The sequence below is a fragment of the Onychostoma macrolepis genome, chromosome 22 (assembly GCF_012432095.1).
Source record: "Onychostoma macrolepis isolate SWU-2019 chromosome 22, ASM1243209v1, whole genome shotgun sequence".
Taxonomy (NCBI): domain Eukaryota; kingdom Metazoa; phylum Chordata; class Actinopteri; order Cypriniformes; family Cyprinidae; genus Onychostoma; species Onychostoma macrolepis.
The window spans coordinates 29,872,229-29,896,637 of NC_081176.1; the positions used below are offsets into that span (position 1 = coordinate 29,872,229).

General features: G+C 38.6%; 1 pseudogene; it reads right to left on the reverse strand.

Annotated features, from left to right (window-relative positions):
• Positions 1–441: 441 nt before the first annotated feature.
• LOC131531058 (uncharacterized protein K02A2.6-like) lies at positions 442–14,293 on the reverse strand (annotated as a pseudogene).
• Between the last annotated feature and the right edge of the window lie 10,116 nt (positions 14,294–24,409).

Sequence of the window (24,409 nt, forward strand, 5' to 3'; positions counted from 1 at the left end):
ATGCTTTACAAACACAGTTATAACAGCCCCAAAAGATATAATTCTGTAAAGTCAAGGGTCAAGAGCCCAACTAAAGCAAATACCACTCACCACGATGGTAATGTCAAACAAAACAATAAAACATCATCATATAAATCTCTGTTAATTCTCAATAAGCGCTTTTGTAGATGTCTGACAGAAATAAGAACCCCGCTCATCTTTTTAGTTCACAATGAGCTCATATATTACTCACACTGTGAGGATCATTGTATGAGAATGGTGTGATCTCACGTGTTGACTGGGAGATGATCAAACTCACCTGATACTGTCAGTGTAACTTCATCACTGATGTGTGATCCTTCTCTCTCTGCTCCATAACAGAAGTATTTACCTGCATCAGACTCAGTAACAGAACTGAATTTGTGTTCCTGTCGTTCACTGACAAAAACAAATGAACCGTCTTTATACCAGCTGTACTGGGCCTGTCTTTGCTGACACCACACCAGGCATCCACTTCTTTCCTCTCCGGTAATCCCAAACTAATACCCTGTCACCCACTGCAAATGTTCTGTCTTTAGCGTGCACTTGACGTCGCTGGCACAGTTTACCTTGAGCTTTTTCAACCACAGAGGCAACATTCGGTTTCAACAGATCAAAGCGAGATCGCAATCTACGATGTAGAAACAACATAGCAGGTGACTCCTTTGTGGTGGCGTGCGGGGTGTTTCGGTACGCCAGTAGAAAGGTGTCCAACCTTTGTTGAATGGAAGTTGATCCTTTTGAACAACGTAAAGCCCTCTTTACTGTCTGAACCATGCGTTCCGCCAAGCCATTCGTAGCTGGGTGAAAAAGTGCAGAACGTGTGTGTGTCACTCCATTGGCCTTGAGAAATGTCTGGAACTCCTCGGAGGTGAACTGAGGTCCGTTATCACTAACCAGAACTTCTGGGAGTCCATAATGACTAAACAGTGTCCTCAGCACCTGAATGGTCTTAGTAGATGTAGTTGAATCCATCACACACACTTCGGGCCACTTGGAGTGAGCATCCACTACTACCAGATACATGTGTCCTTCCAATGGGCCTGCGAAGTCCACATGTATGCGTTGCCACGGGGCTTCTGGCCATTTCCACGGGTGCAAGGGTGAGGGTCCAGGAGCTTTTAGTGTCTGTTGGCAGGACTGACAGTTCTTTGACAACTGCTCGACTTGAGCATCAATACCTGGCCACCAGACATAACTACGTGCAACTGCCTTCATCCTGACAACACCCGGATGTCCTGTATGTAGTTCTGCCAGCACCCTGGATCTCAGCTTAGGAGGGATAACCACTCTCCAACCCCACATGATGCAACCTTGTTGGGTAGTCAACTCATCCTTCCTGTTCACATATGGGGTGAGCATGTTATTCACATTTGTGACAGTTGGAAAATGTCCAGTTGCCACCATCTCCATTACTTGTGACAGGATGGAGTCAGCCCTTGTCTCCTTACAGACATCTGCACACAACACTGGTAGGGAATCCAGCTGTTTTACTTGAAGTAACTCCACAGTATCCAGCTTAACTTGGGATGCAGTTGGCAGGGGTAATCGTGATAACCCATCCGCATTGCAGTGGTGTGCACCATCTCTGTACTGAATGTCGTAATCATAGGCTGCCAACAACAAAGCCCAGCGCTGCAACCGAGCCACAGCCATGGATGGAATGGCTTTTGTTGGACTGAAGATGGTCGTAAGCGGACGGTGATCTGTGAGCAATGTAAACTTCCGCCCGTACAGGTATTGGTAAAATTTCCGTACTCCAAAAACAATACCAAGTGCCTCTCTTTCAATTTGAGCATAATTTTGCTCTGCTTTGCTCAGTGTTCTTGAGGCAAAGGCAATCGGTTTTTCCTGTCCCTCTGGAAGGACGTGTGAGATGACGGCACCAACACCGTACGGTGATGCATCGCAGGCCAGTCTGATTGGTAACTGTGGATTGTAATGTGTCAAGACACTCTGTGACAGTAACAAGTTTTTAGCCTTGTCGAAAGCATCGTCACACTCCTTAGACCACAGCCACTGTTTTCCCTTGCACAGCAGAGCATTGAGAGGGGCTAACACTGACGCCAGATTAGGGATAAATCGACTGTAATAATTTAAAAGTCCCAGAAATGAACGACGCGTTGTGTGGCGTCCTTTGGTGCAGGTGCATCCATGATTGCCCTGACCTTTTCAGGTGATTTATGAAGACCCTGAGCATCAATGATATGCCCCAAGTACTCCAGCGAATCTTTAAAGAACTCACACTTCTCACGCTGGACACATAACCCAAATTCATCCAGACGACTGAGGACTGCGTCCACATTTTTAAGATGTTGCTCATCATCTGACCCAGTCACTAATATATCGTCTAGGTAGCAGTGTACGTTAGGGAGGCCTTGTAAAATCTGATCCATTGCCCTTTGGAAAATTGCTGGTGCCGATGCAATCCCAAAAGGCAACCGATTGTAACAGAACAGCCCCTTTGATGTGGTGATTGTGAGGCACTTACGTGAGTTTTCCTTCACAGGAACTTGTAGGTATGCATTAGAAAGATCTAATTTAGTGAAGCGCTGGCCCCCTGCTAATGATGCGAATAAATCCTCTATTCGTGGGATTGGGTAGTGCTCAACACAAAGGGCAGGATTCACTGTTACCTTAAAATCTCCACAAATCCTCACATCCCCATTCCTTTTTACAACTGGCACAATCGGTGTGGCCCAATCGCTGCATGTGACAGGGGAGATGACCCCCAGCTCCAATAATCGATTTATCTCAGCCTCAACTTTTGGCTTCAAAGCATAGGGGACATTGCGCGCTTGGCAAAATCGTGGCTGGGACTGCGGCTTTAGTAACACTGTGGCTTCGATACCTTTTAACAAGCCCAATCCTTTCCTGAAAACATTTTTGTGCTTTGATAGCACGGTCTCAAGTGCATCCTTTTTCACACTCTTAATTTCACGCCAGTTCAGCCTGATTTTCTTGAGCCACTCTCTGCCGAATAGAGGTGGGCGCCTTCCACGACATAAAGTGGTAATTTCGCTTTTGTTTGTTCATTTTCACTTTAACTTCGATGACCCCTACTGGAGACACCACTTCTCCTGTATATGTTTTCAGGATCACATCGGTTGTGTACAGCGGTTTATGAGCTAATTGTGCGTTGTAAAGTTCTCTTGAAATTAGAGAGACAGCCGCTCCAGTGTCTAATTCCATTTCCATAATTTCTCCTTCTACTTTTGGTTTAAGACAAATGTGTGACAATTCCTCTTTCTTAGTCATCACATGAAGTGCAAGCTCTGTATCCGTAGTGTCATCACTTGATGAATCTTTCACATCCATCTGATGCACTTTCTTTCTCTGTTGGACATTTTTCCTCCACTTTGACTTTACCTTTACATTTTCCGTCGTGTGTTTCCCTTTAATTCTACACACTCTGGAAATGTGGCCTTTTTTAGCACAGTTGTGGCACTGTTGGTCTTTGAAATAGCAATCTCTCTCATTGTGGTTCGTCCTTCCACAACGGTAGCACTTGTTTCCCCCTTTTTCTTGCAAGGACAATGCATGCACTTTCAAAGAACCACTTAACTGTTGAGATTCTCTTGTGGCCGTTTCCATAGACACTGCAATCTCCACTGCCTTTTGGAACGTGAGCGCCGCTTCCGTGAGTAGCCGTTTCTGTATGGACTCCGTTTTCAACCCGCACACAAAACGATCGCGCAACGCATCTTGTAAATGTGTCCCAAACTCGCAGTGTTCACTCAGCTTTTTCAGGACTGCGACATACTGTGCTACTGTCTCCGTCTCGTGCTGACTGCGGCCATGAAACCTAAATCATTCTGCAATCACGATCGGTTTCGGAGAAAAATGTTCTTTCAAAACAGCGACAATGTCATTGTATGATTTCGCACCCGGTTTCTCCGGGGCAACTAAACTCCGCAGCAGTCCGTATGTAGATGAGCCCATTACACTCAACAACACCGCGACTTGTTTCTCTTCCGAAATGTCATTTGCAGAAACAAATTGTTCAAACCTTTCTATGTAGGTAGCCCACTGTTCGGCTGACTCATCAAAGGAATCCATATGACCGATAAACACAGCCATTTCGTCAGGTGTTGTTCCACAAATTCACTACAGTCATGCAATCCAATGTTTTCAGCAGTCGGTCCTTCACTTCACACTCAGGCGTTCGAAAAAAAAAAACAATCCTCGTCGCCAATATGTTATATCTTATCTGTTATATAACATGAATAATACGCTGAGACGGGTGCAGTGTCAACTCACTTCTTATTTACTGAGAACTCTGGAAAAACTCCTTTTTCTTCATTGATAACAAAACATACACACGGGAGGAATCTTGAGCGCCCTCTAGTGCGCTGAAACATTAAGTGCATACATTACAGAGAAAAACTAAGATATTGTGTGGGGACTGTATATGTGTCTAGATGAACATGAAAACATATTTTATAGATTTGGTCACAGCAGAGAACTGTTTTGGGAACTTGAAGGAAACAGTCTGATCACGAGCAGAAGAATAAAGACAAACTCTTACTAACTGTGTACTAGTGAATATTACGACAACAGCGACAATAACTGCAAAACAAACCAACAGAACTGATTCAACAGCATTACACATCACAAAACTGACTGACTGAACAAACACTGATCTACAACACAACAGAATGCATTTCTCTTTCACAAACAGCACTAACTGTACACTGTAAAAATTTGCTGTAAAAAAACAGCCATATTGTGACAGTAACATCCTGTTTTTTCATTACAACAGTAAAATCCCGTAAAAAACAATGAATTCTGGGTAATATTTGTTGTTTTCCAGAAAGTAGCCTTCTGCAGTCCTGTGAAGTAACAGCGCCCAGAGTCGACACTCAGAGGCTGTGTTTCAAACCAGACCCTACACCCTCATTCACTATTCCCTACATGAGTTTACTAATATAGCCCACCTGACAGAGAGAATGAACACTAATGAGTGAATTCAGCCAATGATGAGCAGCTGCTGTGAACAAGCAGAATCACTGGAGAGAAAAATGAAACTACAACTGACAAACAGCCACAGCCTTAGATGAAATCAACTGAAATAAAACAGCAGAGGATGATTAAACAACTCCACAAACAGCATCACCAACTTCACGCATTACAGTCTGACTTTATTTCTGCCATATATCTATAAAAAATTATTTGAGAATTAATAGACATTTAGATGCTTTATTGAAAACGTTTCTTGTGACCTCACCATTATGGCAATCAGTGTTTGCTTTAGTTGGTCTCTTCACCCTTGACTTTTCAATGCTTGATTTTTATTATTTTTTGCTTGTTGTAACTGTGTTTGTAAAAAGCATAGATTAAACAAAAGCCAAACAAATTTGTAAGTAAAAGTTTTTGGATTGTACTTCTCATGAAGCGACATCCTTCTCTGGTCTCATTCAGTCTTTAATGAAGTGGTGTGGATTTTTTTGTTAGTTTCATGTTCAAACTATGAACAATTGTAAAACATCTAACCCACAAAATCTTCAATATTACAGCATTGTTTAGACACACACAGACATCAAGAATCAGCATATGAATCTCAACAATGGTGAGTCAAAAGCTTCATGCTGCAATGCATGCTGGGTACCAGCACAGTATAAAACTCACCCATGACTCCCAGCATGCATTGCGGCATGAATAAATTGTCCTCTTGTTTTCTCTAATTCTTTCTATTTGCTTTTATAATTGCTTTTGTTTTTGTGTTGAGTTTTAATAGCATGTTTTGTGATGTTCAGAGTTTATCTGTTTATTTATTTTGGTTGATTGTCACCACTGTTGAGATTCATACGCTGATTCTTGATGTGTGTGTTTCATAGCACTTTAGAGCTTCTTTTTTTTTAATTGTCAGTAATGTTTTTAACAGTCTTATGTAAGCTAGAGCAAAATAATGAGCAGACCGTTATTACATCATCACTTTGGTAACAGAAGAGACACTGCAGAGAAAAAATAATCAATACTTAATGAACAATGCTTAATGATGGTTAGGTCATTAGCAAAACACAACTAACAATATTACAGATTTTGCTTTGGTTCTTTTTGCCTTAACAAATGTGCTTTAAAACACATGTTTACAACAGCCAAAGGCAAGTTAATGTTAAAAAGTTAATGTTAAAAAGTCAAGGTTCAAGAGCCCAACTAAAGCTAACAATGATCTCCATCATGGTAGTTAAAAAAAAACCCAACAACAACTTGCATTTCTGTGAACGTCTGACAGAAATAGCATCAGTCTGGTTAGTAATTTGTGAAGTAATGCTGATTTAGGAGCTGTTTAATCAGATCTTGAGAGGTTTAATGTCTTTATTTTAGTTGATTTCATCCAAGGCTGTGGCTGAAGTCAGTTGTAGTTCTTGTGTTTCTCTTTCATTCAGTGATTCTGCTTGTTAACAGCAGCTGTTCATCATTAATGCACAATCATCACTTAATTAATCACAGAATTATCTCGTTAACTTCAGCACTGATTCAGTGTTACTCTAACACTCTGTAGTGTGCACACATTATGTGTTCATTTAAAACTCAGGATTTTGTTGTGGGGTTTAAAGGGTTAAAGATGTAAGAAGAAAAAACCCAGCATGAAACGTAATTTAACAGCAATAAACTGTAATTAATTTACAGCAACAAACTGTAGAAAAACAGTTACTTACTGGCAACCGTGCTGCCAGTAGATTACCGTTAATCTACTGAAATTAACTGAAGTTAAAAAACAGCAATTTACTGTAAAATGTAACAGTCAGATTAACCAAACGAAAAAAGTTATTTTTACTGAAATATTAGTGAAGGTCCACAGAAAACAGTAATGCAAAGTCATGAACTTATAAGGAGAGTAAATATTAAACTGAACTGTATTAATGTGTTTTTGTACAAGAGAGATCTGTTAGTTTAACATAGTTTTGTGGGTCACCGTTGTGCTGGAGAGTAGAGCCTGTGCTTCAGTCAATGATGAGCCACAAACACTGATGTTCTGCTGCTTTATTTTTTAAAGTCAGTAACTGTGCAGTTGTTTAAGCAGCAATAATCTTTTTAAGTTCTTCAACACATGCATGTGTATTATAGCTGATGATGAACTGCAACAATTTGAGTAAAGACATGTTTTTAGTTATTTAAGGTGTTTGCAGTTTTATACTGAGAAATATTTATTCTCAGTGGACTCAAAAGATATAAGTTCACATTACTAATGCCATACCAATATTTTAAACTCAAACTGTTTGAACCATTTGGAGCAGAGTTCATTTCCATGGTAGTATAACAGTAACATGCTGTAAAAATGAAGAGCTGTAAATTAACGGTAGAGGGTTGTAAATTAGCAGTACATTACTGGCAACTCTGCTGCCAGTAAATTACTGTTATTTAACGGCACATTTTATTTACAGTGAACTCATCCTTCACTCAGATATCATGGACTAGAGCTGGATCTGAAACTCTGAGAGTAGCAAGAAAATACATAAATCTAGAAACACTAAAACACTTGATCATTTATATAATATAATAGCAATTCCACTGAAATACATTTAGAGAAAATAATACTCACAGAACACAAGAGGAAGTTGACTGAGCTCCATACTGACTGAATGATGACAGACGGTTAAAGACACAGACTGTTAAAGACTCAAGACTTCCTGAAATCTGCGGTCAGATCTTCAGAATAATGTTGATCAGTCAGATCTTTTCATAATGTTGATAATCTTGTAATAAGTTTTCACAGAATGTCACACTGACTAACATGCAAGCTTTCTACAGAAATGTTGTTGTGACCCATTCAGTATTAAACTGAACAGGATTTATTTGCTGTTATGAAAAGTTGTATTCTGGTGTGTTTAATGAACAAGAGAAATAGAGCAATATTTATTGTAATGGTGGTATAAGCTGTGTTTATAATTATGTATATACATGACAATATAGTGAACTGCTGCTGCTCTCTCACTGGTTCGTGTGTCGGAGCTGAAAGAGAACAAACCAAAACAAACCAAACTCTGATCTTAAATCTATCTATTTCTATTCTATCAGGCCTCTGACACTGATTTTGCTGAGTCTGACACTGATATATTTGTACCTGTGAATTGAAACAAATTTAATGTTTATAATTCCAGTTAATCTTAATGAATCCACCGTCTTAATATTAAATTTATTAATTTTTTTCAGTTGTTTTAAAGAAGAAATTCTTACTTTCAGCTCCCAGAAGCTCATATCAGTGGTTTTCAGATTTTATTTTGTTAGTGCTTCATGCAGAATGAGAAATGTTAGTAAAACCAAACACATAGGAATTTTAATCATTTGAGAAGCATCAATATCACTGTTGCTCATATATACTTTTTTGTTGTTGTTGTTCTTTTTTTTTTTTTTTTTGTAAGTCTCTTTTCTTATTAAAGTTTTCTCAGTTGCTTAGACACTAAAATTCATTATAAAACCCAAATGTCACCAACATAACGTCGCCTTGGAATTATAAGGTTCTATCTGACACTTTTGTCAAAAAGTTATTCACATATTCTTATTCTGTGACAACTTATTTACATTATGTGATGGTTTTTTTTAAGTTGTGTACATTGTAGGACTTTTTATTTAGAAAACAAAAAGGTTCTATCTACTAAGTAGAACTCTAACTTGGTTCTATAAGGTTCTATCTGTGAATCGGCCAATCAGTACTTCGAATGCACGCAAGAGGACCAATCAGGATCAACGTTCTTTGTCATGTCGCCGGACTGCTCCGTAACAGCAGGAATGATTAAACATTAAACAAAAATTACATGTCTGCAGAATCAATAAGTGTTTTTCTCAAAGTGGCACTGTTTAAAACATAATGATGACGTGATTTTTCACTCATAATTACCTCAGGCATAAAACAAATAATATCATCTGCAAAAATCTAACTGGCTTGAATGGCTTTACTGCAGAGCAATTACTGCACATAATAAGTGTCACTGTCTTTTGATGATGGATGTGGTGAATAGCGATCAAAATGTTGTTTTTGAAAATGTTGAAAACTATAGTTTTGAGAATATGGTTGAGATTGTGAATATGAGCCTGATGCTGAATGTATAGCCTACTGGGGAAATGCGTTCTGACGATGGCAGCGATGCTTAAATCGAACCATTGTAAGTTTCGAAAGGTAAGGAAGTATGCTTTATTTATTCTTTTGTAATTGTTCTTTAAATATCAGGAGAGTTTTATGCTATTGCAGCAGTTAGAGATCCATCCATGATAGATATATATCTGGGTCGCTAAAGACCCGAATATGTAGGCTAATGATTGGCTAAACATTCGTGCAGTTTAAAGTCTTAAAATGTCTTCAATTTTGCAATATTAAGCCTTAAAGATCAAATAGTCAACAATTTAAATGATGGGGTCTTAATTACAACAATAAACGTCAGCAAGTTGTCTCGGCCATACTGACCTAAAGAGAAAGCCATTTTCCCTGTCCCGCTATCTTATTTCTAAAGTGCTTTTTACAATATAGACTGTTTCACAGCAGCTTCACAATAGCATCAAATTCAAATTCTGCTGTAAAGCAACTATAACAAGTCAATAGTGTCATTATACAGCTCAAGTTAGTTCAGTATTGATTGTTCAGTTGCATAACTGTGTAAAATTCATCAGTCATACATACTGTATTTACAGTGTATATGTGCATATGCATGGATGTGCGAGTGCTATGACAAACTCCTGTGTACTCCACTGAACTCTGACCAACCAAAAGACACACAAGAGTAGTGTTTTACATTTTTCACATCTGTGTGTAGTTTGGCGTGTATAATTATTTTATGCTTGTGTGTAGAGTTAGAGTTTTTCTCAGTCGCTTTGGTGCATTTCTCGAATCATCCTTAATATTTGCAAAAAAAGTAGTGTATTTCTCAAAACAATTCGTACAAACAGCACCTCACAATGGATTTCCTGCAAAAGCCTGTAACTTAGAATGAAATGTCCTTGTGTCATTGTTGATAAACAAGATGACAAACTTTATGCTATATCCATTTCAAAAGTATAAATTTACACATTACATGTATGTGGGATATTGACTGAAAGAAACTGGATATGATTCACAGTTTCACTTTTACTGGTCTGACATAAAAACACACATTACAACGTCATTGTGATATAGAAAAGAAAAATAAATATGTGGACTTATATTGCTCAGAAGTCAAATTTTGGTTGAAAGTGTAGGATCAGAACGAGTCATACAAAACTAAGATTCGATCAGAAGCTCGAAACATGAGGAGCCGAAATTTCGGAGAGGCCCAAGAAAACAGGACATCATAAATCAGATTCCTAAGCGCCATGAGTCTGGAGCAAGCCTTACCAACAAGCCTCTTTCACAGAACAGTTTGCAACATTAAGACAAAAGAACACTTATTGATAAGTCCAACGCAGGAAGGAGATCGTCAAATTTGGGGTAAATAATTCAGATTAATGGTCAAAGAGATGGCCATCACATGTGTTCCACGAGAGAAATCACGAGCTTCTTTAGATTGACTTTTCCCCCACACATAGAAGACAAAGAACCAGACTGAAATTCCTCTGTCCAAAGAACATGTCTTTTGGTCTCCACAGAACTACACAGAGACTTTCTTTTTCATATGCACATAAAACCATCCTAAAAGGACATTGCTAGGCATAACACAATATTATGTATGTAACCCAGACATTAGACTATCATGTTTTAAGCACATATTATGTATGTCTTTTTAATAACTATTGAATGACTTTAAGGTATTCGTGTTTGGTATGTATGAGTTTGACAATTCTAGCTTGAAATGTTTCTTTCAATGAATTCTGTGTCAAATGTATCATATTCTGGTTATAGAAATCATGTCCAAAATTATACTTTACAAGAGCGTGTAAAATTCAGACCATGTGACCAGATAACAAACTGATTTATGATGAAAGGAACAACCCTAGCTAAGATAATAGCCTACCTAATTGGTCAAGACACCAGATGAGATGTGTTCAGAAGCCGAGTTTAAAACCTCAGGACACCATCCCTTCTTCCCTTCTTCCCTTCTCGTCCTTCTCTCCTCTTCTTCTCGCCACCGTGTTTTGACGCTGTTTTAGCGCTCTTTGAGCGTGCTCTGGCCTACAGGCCAGTTGCTACCTAACACCACGATGAGAGGAAAAACCACCTAGTCTCGTTACTCATTTTATTCTTTTACTGTAGTTTCTTTTCTTTCCGTTGAGTCTCGTGTTCAAAAGTTAAGTTTGCCGCAAAGTCCAGCTCCGACTGCACCCGCTTCAAACTTCAACCAGCAACTGACTCCAAGACCATCCTCAGCCAACGCCCAACCATTGGCTTCCCAAGACATCACTTCAAAGACTACTGAACTTCCAGCCAATCACCAACTCGGGAAAACCCCTTTCCTGCAACGACGACGACAGAAGGGAATCCCTTAACACAAAGGCAACGCAAGTAAAACAACTCCAGATTCTAACTGAGCTGGTGCATTTAATATACATTTTAGCCTCATTGAGAAACTCAATGCGAGGGTTAATTAAGTGATTGATGGTTGTTCAGGTCTATGTGATAGCACATATTGCTATAAACTTGGGATTTCACTTTCTCATTCTCTAAACTCCTCCTTTCTCTCTTTCTGCAACGTGTGAATGTGTGTGTTCATGTGTTAGATTAGTTTATGTCTTAGTTTTATATAAATAGTCTTATTTATATTGAAAAGAGAAGTATCTTGTGTTTTGTGCTTACAAGTTAATGTCTTAATCTGCCGATCTTGTTACTGTGCTTATTAATACTGTTTTCACTATATTTTGGATTTTAATATCCAGTGCAGAATTAATGTTATACGGCTCGTTCAGTGAATCGCTGCCGACTCAGTGATCAGCCACAAAACAGTGATTCTGTTTAAATTCCCTATAAAATCATAAATGATTCCCTTTGAGCTAAATTAAATTATAATTTATGTATAAACCCTACAAAAGTGAAAACCCCAACCTTTGTTTAATGTCAAGCTCCAGCGTAAATAACTCCAAAACCAGCATTACCAGCTTCACTTATAAACCATTTACTTTATTTCTGACATACATTTACAAAAGATCTTATTGAGATTAACAGAGGTTTAGATGTTGATGGTTTATTGAAAATAATAGTTTGGTTTGACGTCACCATTATTTTGATCAGTAGTTGGGCAGTTTGACTGATTCTTTTCAATGTTAGTTTTTGTTTAGTTGCTGTAGCTATGTTTGTTACGGCAAACACTGTGAAAGAAAATGTGATTTACAATGGCTGAGAGAGCTCAACGCACTGCAAATAGAAAAAAAAAAACACCTGCAAATGAAAAGAACTGCTTCATCAATTTGACAACACATGCGCTGCAAATGCTCACAACACAAACAAATAAAGAAACACGCTGCAAATAAAGTTCTTTATTTGGTTGTGTTGTAAACATCTGCAGCGTGTTTCTTTATTTGTTTGTGTTGTGAGCATTTGCAGCACCTGCTGTCAAACTGATGAAGATGTTTTCTTGATTTGCTGGTGCTTTTTCTATTTGCATGAAGTTGCAGCGCATTGAGCTCTCTCGGCCACCGAAGTGATCAGATGGTGTTGGTCACTTGCTTTTGTTAAAGATCAACTGATCTCATCCAGAGTCTAATCCATGCTATTAATTTCATATTAATGACTTTAATAATGTGCTTCAACAGCATAAAGTCCAGCAGTGTTTCAATCAGATGATTTGTTTTTCTATCTGTAATTTTTAAAACACATTGTTCACAAATTACTTTGAATTACTGAACATTTCGGCACACACAGACATCAAGAAACGGTGTATGAATCTCAACAATGGTGACATGCATCATGCCGCAATGCATTTGGATGAGTTTTGCACCCAGAAACACTGCAGCATGACGCATCACCACTGTTTCATAACCTGAGTCTTGAAGTGATGTTTTATTAACAAATTTCAGGAGGAGCACGCGCAGATAATTAACACAGCCAATTCATCATCAGCAATCACACTATCTATCCAATCAGCTCGAGAGAGAATCCCTATAAATAATCAAGCAGTCTTACCTCCATCAGTTCTAGTCTTTCAGCGTTCGATTTGCTCTTTTGCTATTATATCACAGACCCAATTTTTCCCCATCCAAACAACGTGATCTATACTCGAGATTTTCGGATCCTCTGCAGCAAATCTGCCGGCCCCAGGATCACTCCTCCTCCACCGGTCATCGCCGCCGAGCCCCAGGCTCCATCGCAGCCGCCACGCTGCTCGACCAGCCACAACATTTCCCCGACACAGAGGCTTAACCTCGCCTCCACTGCCTAACTTCCACCTTCCCTGGCATCCTTGTATCATTCGGCTGCGCCAATAAATTTCTCCGATCGGAAAGTGGTGAGTATTTAATCCAGAAGCAAACGCTGATTAATTCGCTCTGTTCTCGCAGAGAATAAACAAACGGATTCGTACGATCTATTCATCACCCTGCAAATCAGCCAACCTCACTCCTAAATCCACTTCAGTCGCCAAGGCCAATAGATCGAGCAAAGCCCCGAACTCGTCTCGCTTGACACCACCATTGTCCCACACAAAACCCGGTTCTCCGCGGGTCGCAGAAGCAGGCCTTCAACAAGCCTGGGCCGCGCCCAGTTCTTACCGCAGCAAAGCCTCACTCGCTTCCCGCTTCGGCTCAGCCTTCACCGCAGCTCTTCAGGCCGCAGCGCCGCATGCAGCCGGGCCTAACTTCTGTTTCTAGACGCAAGCGCGAGGCTGCCTCCGCTAGCGGCACAGGCCACCAGTCTTGCCAAACAATTTTCAGGTAAAAATCGCTAAAAGCAGGTCATTTGTTGTTAAATAACCATAACATGAACAATTACTGAACAAATGCAACCTGCAACTTAATTCATATATGAAGTGCATACTGCTAGGCACCTCCCTCAAAGTGTCTACGTTACCAGCCGATGTGCCGCTTGGCTGGCTAGCTGTTTCAATATGTTTTCCTTTTGCGTGGTTAAGAGAAAAACGCATGCCTTTTACCATTTTATCACTTTTAGATGCCGCAGCAGAGCCCGCCTCCGCAGAAGCCGCATTTTCTTCCAGATGCCGCAGCAGAGCACGCTTCCGCAGAAGCCGCATTTTCTTTCAGATGTTGCAGCAGTGCCAGCTTCTATAGAAGCCACATTCTCTTTCCAGATGCCGCAGCAGAGCCCGCTTCCGCAGAAGCCATATTCTCTTCCAGATGCCGCAGCAGAGCCCTCCTCCGCAGAAGCCGCATTTTCTTCCAGATGCCGCAGCAGAGCACGCTTCCGCAGAAGCCGCATTTTCTTTCAGATGTTGCAGCAGTGCCCGCTTCTATAGAAGCCACATTCTCTTTCCAGATGCCGCAGCAGAGCCCGCTTCTGCAGAAGCCATATTCTCTTCCAGATGCCGAAGCAGAGCCCGCTTCCGCAGAAGCTGCATTTTCTTCCAGATGTTGCAGCAGGGCCGCTTTCGCAGAAGCCACTTTCTGTTCCAGATGCTGCAGCAGAACCTGCTTTCGCAGAAGCCGCATTTTCTTCCAGATGCCGCAGCAGAGCACGCTTCCGCAGAAGCCGCATTTTCTTTCAGATGTTGCAGCAGTGCCCGCTTCTATAGAAGCCACATTCTCTTTCCAGATGCCGCAGCAGAGCCCGCTTCCGCAGAAGCCATATTCTCTTCCAGATGCCGCAGCAGAGCCCTCCTCCGCAGAAGCCGCATTTTCTTCCAGATGCCGTAGCAGAGCCTGCTTCCGCAGAAGCCGCATTTTCTTCCAGATGTTGCAGCAGGGCCGCTTCCGCAGAAGCCACTTTCTGTTCCAGATGCTGCAGCAGAGCCCGCTTCCGCAGAAGCCGCATTTTCTTCCAGATGTTGCAGCAGTGCCCGCTTCCGCAGAAGACACATTCTTTTTCAGACGCTGCCACAGTTTATGCCCACACAGAAGCCTTTCCTGTATCTTCCCTACTGCCACAGCAGTAGCTACTCCCGCAGGAGCCTTTTATCTCCCCTTCCAGCAGCGAAGGCTCCCGCAGAAGCCAACTCCTCTTTTGAGATACCACCATATCATTAATGACGTCCAGCACTCCTCTAACATTAAGCCTTGCTTTTTGGGGGGGTCATAAATGCACGTATCTGGCTGCTGTCCCGTGCTTATTGCATCTTTGGGGGGAACGCTCTGGGTCCAGGCTAAATGCAGAGCTCGGACCCCTCTCCCCGGACAGGGGGAGTACCCTGGGCTCGGGAGTAAGTACCGAGCTCTGAGCCCTCTCCCTGGACAGCACGCCAAATACGCATGACCTTTATTCAGTGCATTATATGTAAGTGTGAACTCGTGAAACTCTGCTGGGTCTCAGTCTGTTGAACCAATGAGGTGCGATAATATATAACGTGCAACTAATACCATAGATCAGTGTTTCCCAACCACTGTGCCGCGGCACACTAGTGTGCCGTGACAGGTTGTCGGGTGTGCCGTGGAAAATTATCAAAAACTTCTTATCTCAATTGTATTTCGTTATTATTTTAAATCAGTGCTATTGGTCATCGTTATGTCTGTTTGTGGGTTTTACACATATTTAACCAATGAAAAGCATTCAAAAGAGCTTGTGACTAAACCTCATAACGCCATTGGATCCTCAAATTGTCAGTCAAACCTCATAGCTCCACCCCGCCTCCATAGAATGAAGCGCCGCCCCGTTTGAAGACGGACGTCTACTTCTTCGCAATGCAAGGGTAAATAAAGAACTGATGTTTGAATAAGTACAGCGTTTCCTTTACTCAAGAAACGCTGTCTATAAATGCTAATGTTTTGTGTGTTTAAAGAGCAGAGTCTTAGCATTTGCTGTCTAGTTGTAGCCAATACACTTTTGTACGTTTTAAATATCCTGTGCATAGCGGTTCGTCTTTTATATCGTGAGATTTGGCCAAATGTATTAAACAACAAGAGAAACTGAACGCCCATTTGGCTACAATAAACTTTATAACCTGAAAACTGATTAAAACGTGATGCTGTTAATTTATTGCCTCATTTGCGGCCGTTCTAATGATGGACAAAACACAGATCTCCTGTCATTCTGTCGTCAAAAACCTTGTTAACTCCATATGTGTATGATTTTCAGAAATTAAGTGCAAGTGTCTGATCATATATAAAGCCAAAATACCAACTCTGATGACGCAATGTTTAATTATTGGGAGAAAAAAAAAAAAAACTTTTCCCCTTTCTATTTAAAAAAAAATATATATAATGCTTAGTGGTGTGCCGTGAGATTTTTTACATATCAAAACTGTGCCACGGCAGAAAAAAGGTTGGGAAACACTGCCATAGATTAGACTGAACAAAATAAGATAATCAGTCTGCTATGTGCTGATATCTTAATCATCAGCAGGCAACCAGCATCATCTAACCACATGCTCTCTTGCTGTTTTTGTCATAACAAACATGGATGTAACAACTAAACAAAAACATTGAGATGTCAAGAGTCAAATAGCCCAACTAAAGCAAACACTGATCACCACAATGGTGACATCAAAGCAAACTATTACTTTCAAACAGACATCACGTCCGCCATAGGGGCTGGACATTCAGAAAATGTAGAAAGTAGGCATATATTAATCTTACTTTTTTCAGCAAAAAAAAATAAAAAATACAAAGGGGAGCCCCTTGATAAAAATAAATAAATAAATATCTCAGAGAAGTAGGGTAGGGGGTGGATGGAGGTTATAAATCGCATCAAGGAAAGCAGATTCACCTCAGTAGAAATCACATTCCAGGGCCCTTAGGGAAGGGCCTTATAGGCCTTCCTGGCCCCCCTGTACACAGTCCCCTTTCTATTTATTTTGAGTTTAAAAATTGTGAAAATGTTAATATTTGCATGTAAAATGGATAATATTACATTTAGTTGACTACATCTTTTAATTTTTTCTCTTGCAGGGTTTCAAACAGCTTATTTTATGGTAGAACAGGGTTGTCCAACCCTGCTACTACACTCAAATAAATTATTCAGTCTAAATTTACATTTTATGTAATTCAATTGCATAACAATTTTCCATCCATTTAGATTACATAGTTTTAACATAAACAAATCAATAAACTAAATGTGAGTCATATGCATCAGTCATACGTGAATGAAACAAGTAAGTTTTATGTAATAATTCACAGCAAAGTCCCCACACTGCTCAGTGTTCATGTGTTTCCACACTACAGAGTGTTCAAGTAGAATTGAAGCAGTGCTGGAGTTAAGGAGATAATTATGTGATGATTGATCATTAATGATGAACAGCTGCTGTTATCAAGAAGAATCACCGAAAGAAAGAGAAACACAAGAACTACAACTGACTTCAGCCACAGCCGAAGATGAAATCAACTGAAATAAAAGAAGACATTAAATCTCTCAAGATCTGATTAAACAACTCCACAAACAGCATCAGATTGACCAGACTGACTTTATTTCTGTCAGACTTCTAGAAAGCTCTTATTGAGAATTAACAGAGGTTTAGATGTTTTATTGTTTTGTTTGAAATCACCATCAAAGAGACCAGTGTTTCCTTTTGTTGAGCTCTTGACCCTTGACATTTTGGTGTTAGTATTACGCTGGTTGCTTTAATTGTGTGATAAGCCAGCAAAGCCAAGTGAAAAAGAGTTGTGAGTAGATGATCCACTGATCTCATTTCAAGTCCAATTTCTGATTATATAGACATTATACTGTTTTAGGTTTTTTCATAGCTTCATATCTTGCAGTATTGTAAATATCAGAAAATTTGAATAATTTACAAGTCACTTTGTGCACATAAAGTTTTCATCTGTAGCAATACAAAGACCACAGACATCAAGAATCAGTATATGAATCTCAACAATGGTGACAGTCAAGAAAATATTCAGATGAAACTCTGAACATCACAAAACAAGCTACTAAAAGTCACAACTATAACAGCATACTTAAAATAAAATAGTAAGAATAAAAGAAAATAATCAGACAATTCAGCTGCGTTGTTTATTCATGCTGCAATGCATGCTGGGATACATGGAAGAGTCTTGTACTATGCTGGTACCCAGCATGCATTGCAACATGAAGCATTTTGTTGACTGTAAGTCCAGATGATACAAAAAGTGACATGAAATGATTTTTTTGCTGATCATTTTCCACTCTTGCCTGTTTTAGGGTTAAAACAACTTGAAGTTGACTAAAGTGCTTCACATATAGACACATATAGAACAACATTCAAAACAAAACAGAGCAAAACAATTTAAAGGTAATAAATCAATCTCTATAATACATTAAAATAATACACTGAATTTTTAACTCAGCCTTAAAATCTGACAATGTCTTAGCAGTTCTGATATACAGTGGAAGACTATTCCACAATTTAGGGGCAATCACAGAAAAAGACCGATCCCCTCTCATATTTAGTCATGCCCTAGGAACAGTCAACAGCCTCTGATCAGATGATCGGAGAGATCTCGATGGGTTGTGTAAGAGCAACATATTTGGAGCCAGTCCATGTAAAGATTTAAAAACATTTAACATTAAAACAAAAACATTAAAATAATCTTAAAATCAATTCTATAGTGGACAGGAAGCCAATGAAGAGACATTAGAATTGGGGTAATATGTTCACATTTTCGTACACCCAACAGAATTCTCGCCACAGAGTTTTGCACCATTTGAAGTCGAGAAATAGGCTGTTTGTTAATTCCTACATAGAGAGAGTTGCAGTTGTCAAGATGGGTAGAAATGAATTACCTTTCCAAAGTCATTGTGAGAGAGCCAAGGCTTCCTTTTCTATCAAATAGCACACCCAGGTTTTTTACAAAACAAAAAAGCAAGATAACTACTCCAAATTGATATTCTGAGTATCATACCCATGAGAAGGACTAAATACAACAATCTTTGTTTTGAATTCAACTAAAAAATATATTCATCACATTTTGACAACATTGATTGGTCAGAAGAAACCTATGTATTTCGTCCCTCTGAGCCAAACAGGAAGGATTGTTGACGCCAAGTCCCACCCCCGTGCCCAGATTGCTTCAAAGTGTCACATATTCAACCAATAAGCATAGGTTTTGGTCTTTTGAACCATTGTTTAATGTGTTTCTTAGGTAATTTGAGCAAGCGCAAAGTGAAAGTAAATGCGTGCGTGCATGAAAACAAACACAAAATAACACATTTGCATGAGAGCACTCTCTGAAAAAGCCCAGAAAAACACAGGACAGAGCACTTTGGCATAAAATAAACCAAAAGCAAGGATGAAAAAACGGTACATTTCGGATAAAGCACTGGAATTGAGGTATTCGCGTCGCAAGGTGATGTCCCGGTAATATCAGTTCTGACGCAGAGTGCAACCAGAGGATCCATCCATTTGGCTGTTTTATTATGTAAATAATAGGTACTTATATAGTTCATAAAGATCATTTGCACTATTTTTTTCTATTGCAATATATATATATTTCTCACCCATTTTGTGTGTAGTTTGTGAATCATTTGCACTGCTTGTATGTTTGTTGCATAGGACAATTGTTTCACAACTTTCTGCATTGTTTGTGTTTGTTGTTCATACTCAGATTGAAAATATATTTTTTTTTCTGAAAAAAAAGTTACTTTTTTACTGTATTTTGTTATTATATAACACGGATTCCATTTTCTTTACTCCCTAATTTTTATTTTTTATTTTTTTTTATACATATATATTGTTAGTAAAGTAAATAGACCTGTTTTTCACTGAAAAACGCCTATAATAATATTGTAATAAATGGCTATAACTTGCTTGGGGGATGTTATATGTAGACAAATTTTTATTTGGAAGTGTAAAACACACAGATACAACTTTTTAAAGTTTCTGTTTAAGTACACAATAAAAAAACACCCAATTATTGCTTGCGTTTTTCTTAAAATTCTGGAAATTCGTTAATTCTTAGAGAAAACAAAGGGAAAATTGGGACTTTAAATTAGCTAGACCGAAACTTCAAGTTCTCCTGTTTATAATGATATATGGCACTTAATGCTGACTGCTAGAATAGGTCTGAAAAAACAAAGAAAAGTACAGGCGTGTCAGGTGCACCAAACTGTTTAGCTCTGTTTTGTTTTGAATTTTGTTCTGTATGTGCCTATATGTAAAGCACTTTGGTCAACTTCAAGTTGTTTAAATTGTGCTCTAGAAATAAATTGACTGACATTTTATTTTAGTTCCCAGAATATTCTCCTAAAAAGATAACATTCTCTAAAAACATTCTAAAAATGTTTATTGATAACATTATTAGAACATTATCCCCCAACATTCTAATGAAGATTTAAGCGGGAAATTTTCCATTGGACATTTCATGTGGACTCAAATGTTGCTCAGATATCAAATTTTGGTTGAAAGTAAAAACCCAACCTTTGTTTGATGAATCTCCAACTTAATTAAATAAATCCAACAACAGTATTTCCAGCTTCACTTGTCATAAACCAGACTGACTTTATTTCTGTCATACATGTACAAAAGGTCTTGTTGAGATTAACAGAGGTTTAGATGTTGATGTCTGTTTGAAAGTAATAGTTTGCTTTGATGTCACCATTGTGGTGATCAGTGTTTGCTTTAGTTGGACTATTTATTTGGACTCTTGACTTCTCAATGTTTTTTTCTAGCTGCTGTAGCTATGTTTGTTATGGAAAAAACAGCAAGAGAACATGTGGTTAGATGATGCTGGTTGCTTGCTGATAATTAAGACATCATCACGTAGCTATCTGATTTTGTTCAGTCTAATCTATGGTATTAGTTGCACGTTATACATCATCGCACCTCATTGGTTCAACAGACTGAGACTCAGCAGAGTTTTAATCAGATAATTTCAAGGATTTCCAAAAAAAATATAAAAACCTTCAAGACTCAGGTTATGAGTCTCAACAGTGGTGACATGCTTCATGCTGCAATGTATTCTGGGTGCATCATACAAAACTCATCCATAGCCAAAATGCATTGCGGCATGTCACCACTGTTGAGGTTCATACACCGTTGCTCTGTGTGTATCTAAGCGTCAGTAGTTCAAAGTGATTTCTGAACAGTATGTTTCAAAAATTATAGACAGAAATACAGATCATCTGATTAAAACACTACTAAAGTCACTAATATGAAATTAATAGCATAGATTAAACTGTAGATGAGATCGGTTGATCAGACCACTACATCTTTAACAAAAGCAAATAGCCAACATCATCTGATCATGTTTTCTCTCACTGTTTTTGCCGTAACAAACATAGCTACAACATCCAAACAAAAACTAACATTAAAAAGTTTGAGTCAAACTGCCCAACTACTGTTCACAATAATGGTGACGTCAAACCAAACTATTATTTTAAATAAACCATCAACATCTAAGCCTCTGTTAATCTCAATAAAAACTTTTGTAAATGTATGTCAGAAATAAATATCCATACTGTCGCCATAGTTTACATCAAGTAGTACTAACAGAGTGCACTGTTATATTGACAACATGACTAAGCATTTTGACTGTCTTTTCTTTTTCAAAAATGACACAAGGACATTTCATTCTGTTACAGGCTTTTGCAGGTAATTGTGAGGTGCTGTTTGTACAAATTGTTTTGAGAAATGCACATACTTTTTTGCAAATATCAAGGATGATTTGAGAAATGCACGAAAGCGACTGAGAAAAACTGTAACTCTACACACAAGCATAAAATAATTAGCCACATACTGAAGGAATGGATTGCAGATCTACAATGGTCCTCATAATAATGTTAATTATAATATTTATTGAATAATAATTTATCAAAATTACATTTATGCATGTTAGAAAATAAGTTGAATATGGTTTTAGTCTGCATTTTTACTCTCTAAGAAGCTGATCTCATTGTGTGTGTGTGTAGTTAACCATATTTGATAATATTCAGGGCAGAGCCCGGAAACCTTGAAGTACAGATAAGTGTTCTCTGCGTATGTGTGTGAATGTCTATCTTTGTAGCTAGATGCAGAGAGAGAGCTCTAGGAGAAAATCGTCATTTGCCGTCACCCTGATGTCCAGGGTAACAGATATACAGGTACTGGTCATATAATTAGAATATCATCAAAAAGTTGATTTATTTCATTAATTCCATTCAAAAAGTGAAACTTGTATATTATATTCATTCATTACACACAGACTGATATATTTCGAATGTTTATTTCTTTTAATTTTGATGATTAGAGCTTACAGCTCATGAAAGTCAAAAATCAGTATCTCTAAATATTAGAATATTTACATTTGAGTTTGAATAAATTACCATCTCTACAGTATAAATTCTGGGTATCTCTTGTTCTTTGAAACCACAATAATGGAGAAGACTGCTGACTTGGCAATGATCCAGAAGATGAACATTGACGCCCTCCACAAAGAGGGTAAGTCACAGAAGGTCATTACTGAAAGGTGTGGCTGTTTACAGAGTGCTGTATCAAAGCATATTAAATGCAAAGTTGACTGGAAGGAAGAATTTGGGTAGGAAGAGGTGCACAAGCAACAGGGATGACCGCAAGCTTGAGAATACAGTCAAGCAAAGCCGATTCAAACACTTGGGAGAGCTTCACAAGGAGAGAACTGAAGCTGGAGTCAGTGCATCAAGAGTCACCACGCTCAGACGTCTTCAGGAAAAGGGCTACCAAGCCACTTCTGAACCAGAGACAACGTCAGAAGCATCTTACCTGGGCTGTGGAGAAAAAGAACTGGACTGTTGCTCAGTGGTCCAAAGTCCTCTTTTCAGATGAAAGTAAATGTTACATTTCATTTGGAAATCAAGGTCCCAGAGTCTGAAGGAAGAGTGGAGAGGCACAGAATCCATGTTGCTTGAAGTCCAGTGTGAAGTTTCCACAGTCAGTGATGATTTGGGCTGCCATGTCATCTGCTGGTGTTGGTCCACTGTGTTTCCATCTACCAGGAAATTTTAGAGCACTTCATGCTTCCTTCTGTTGACAAGCTTTATGGAGATGCTGATTTCATTTTCCAGCAGGACTTGGCACCTGCCCACACTGCCAAAGGTACCAAAAGCTGGTTCAATGACCATAGTGTTACTGTGCTTGATTGGCCAGCAAACTCGCCTGACCTGAACCCCATAGAGAATCTGTGGGGTATTGTCAAGAGGAAGATGAGAGACACCAGACCCAACAATGCAGAAGAGCTGAAGGCCACTATCAGAGCAACCTGGGCTCTCATAACACCTGAGCAGTGCCACAGACTGATCGACTCCATGCCACGCCGCATTGCTGCAGTAATTCAGGCAAAGGAGCCCCAACTAAGTATTGAGTGCTGTACATGCTCATACTTTTCATTTTCATACTTTTCAGTTGGCCAAGATTTCTAAAAATCCTTTCTTTGTATTGGTCTTAAGTAATATTCTAATATTTTGAGATACTGATTTTTGACTTTCATGAGCTGTAAGCTCTAATCATCAAAATTAAAAGAAATAAACATTTGAAATATATCAGTCTGTGTGTAATGAATGAATATAATATACAAGTTTCACTTTTTGAATGGAATTAGTGAAATAAATCAACTTTTTGATGATATTCTAATTATATGACCAGCACCTGTACGTCTGTGGAGAGACCTATTCTGCCCTACAAAGGCAAAAGACCTTAACTCACCAGAGTGTGAAACTGAGAAAAATGACTTTAAAGTTTTTTTTGTTGTCCAGCCAATTGTATGACAGGTAGGACACTGAAAATTTGCCAAGCAGTTGTCATAATTAATATATTTATCTACATAAAAAAGTTAATGTATTCTGCCTTTGCATTATCTGCAAAACAATAATGGGTCATACCAAGGCAAAATACCGTAATTTATAATTTATTGATCATTTTGACTTTTATCACTCTATACAAACATTTATATGATAACAATGAAAGCCTTAAAATAACATTTAGTGAGTTCTGTATAGTAAGGCTTAATATTACATCAATAGAATATTACAAAATAAAAAATGATGAGAAGGCTACAACTCTACTGGATCATTTTAAACCTTTATCATTGTACTTAATTTAAGTAAAATAACACTTTAAGAGGTTAATAAAGTAACCTTCCACAAATATTTCTTACATTTGAAAGTTTTGTTTTGGCTATGCCAGTAATATGTAGACGCCCTTTCTCAACACCATTCACCCTTTTCTGACAAAATGTATAGGAATATGCTATCTGATGACATTGTGTGTATGTTTTCCAGAATTAATGAAAAACTCTGTATTAATACATTTTCCTGGACAGAATGGAAAATGTATTTAGTACCACATGCATGTACAGACTACAGTTCTTGCTCACACATTTGACGTGATTAGGATTGATTGTCTTGATATAGTCAGTTTATGACAGTTTACAAAGAAGGGAGTCTAACAACAAACTGATTTCAAGAAATTTATTAAATTAACAAGAAAATGAATGTTAAGAGGTGAATAAAATGAAAAAT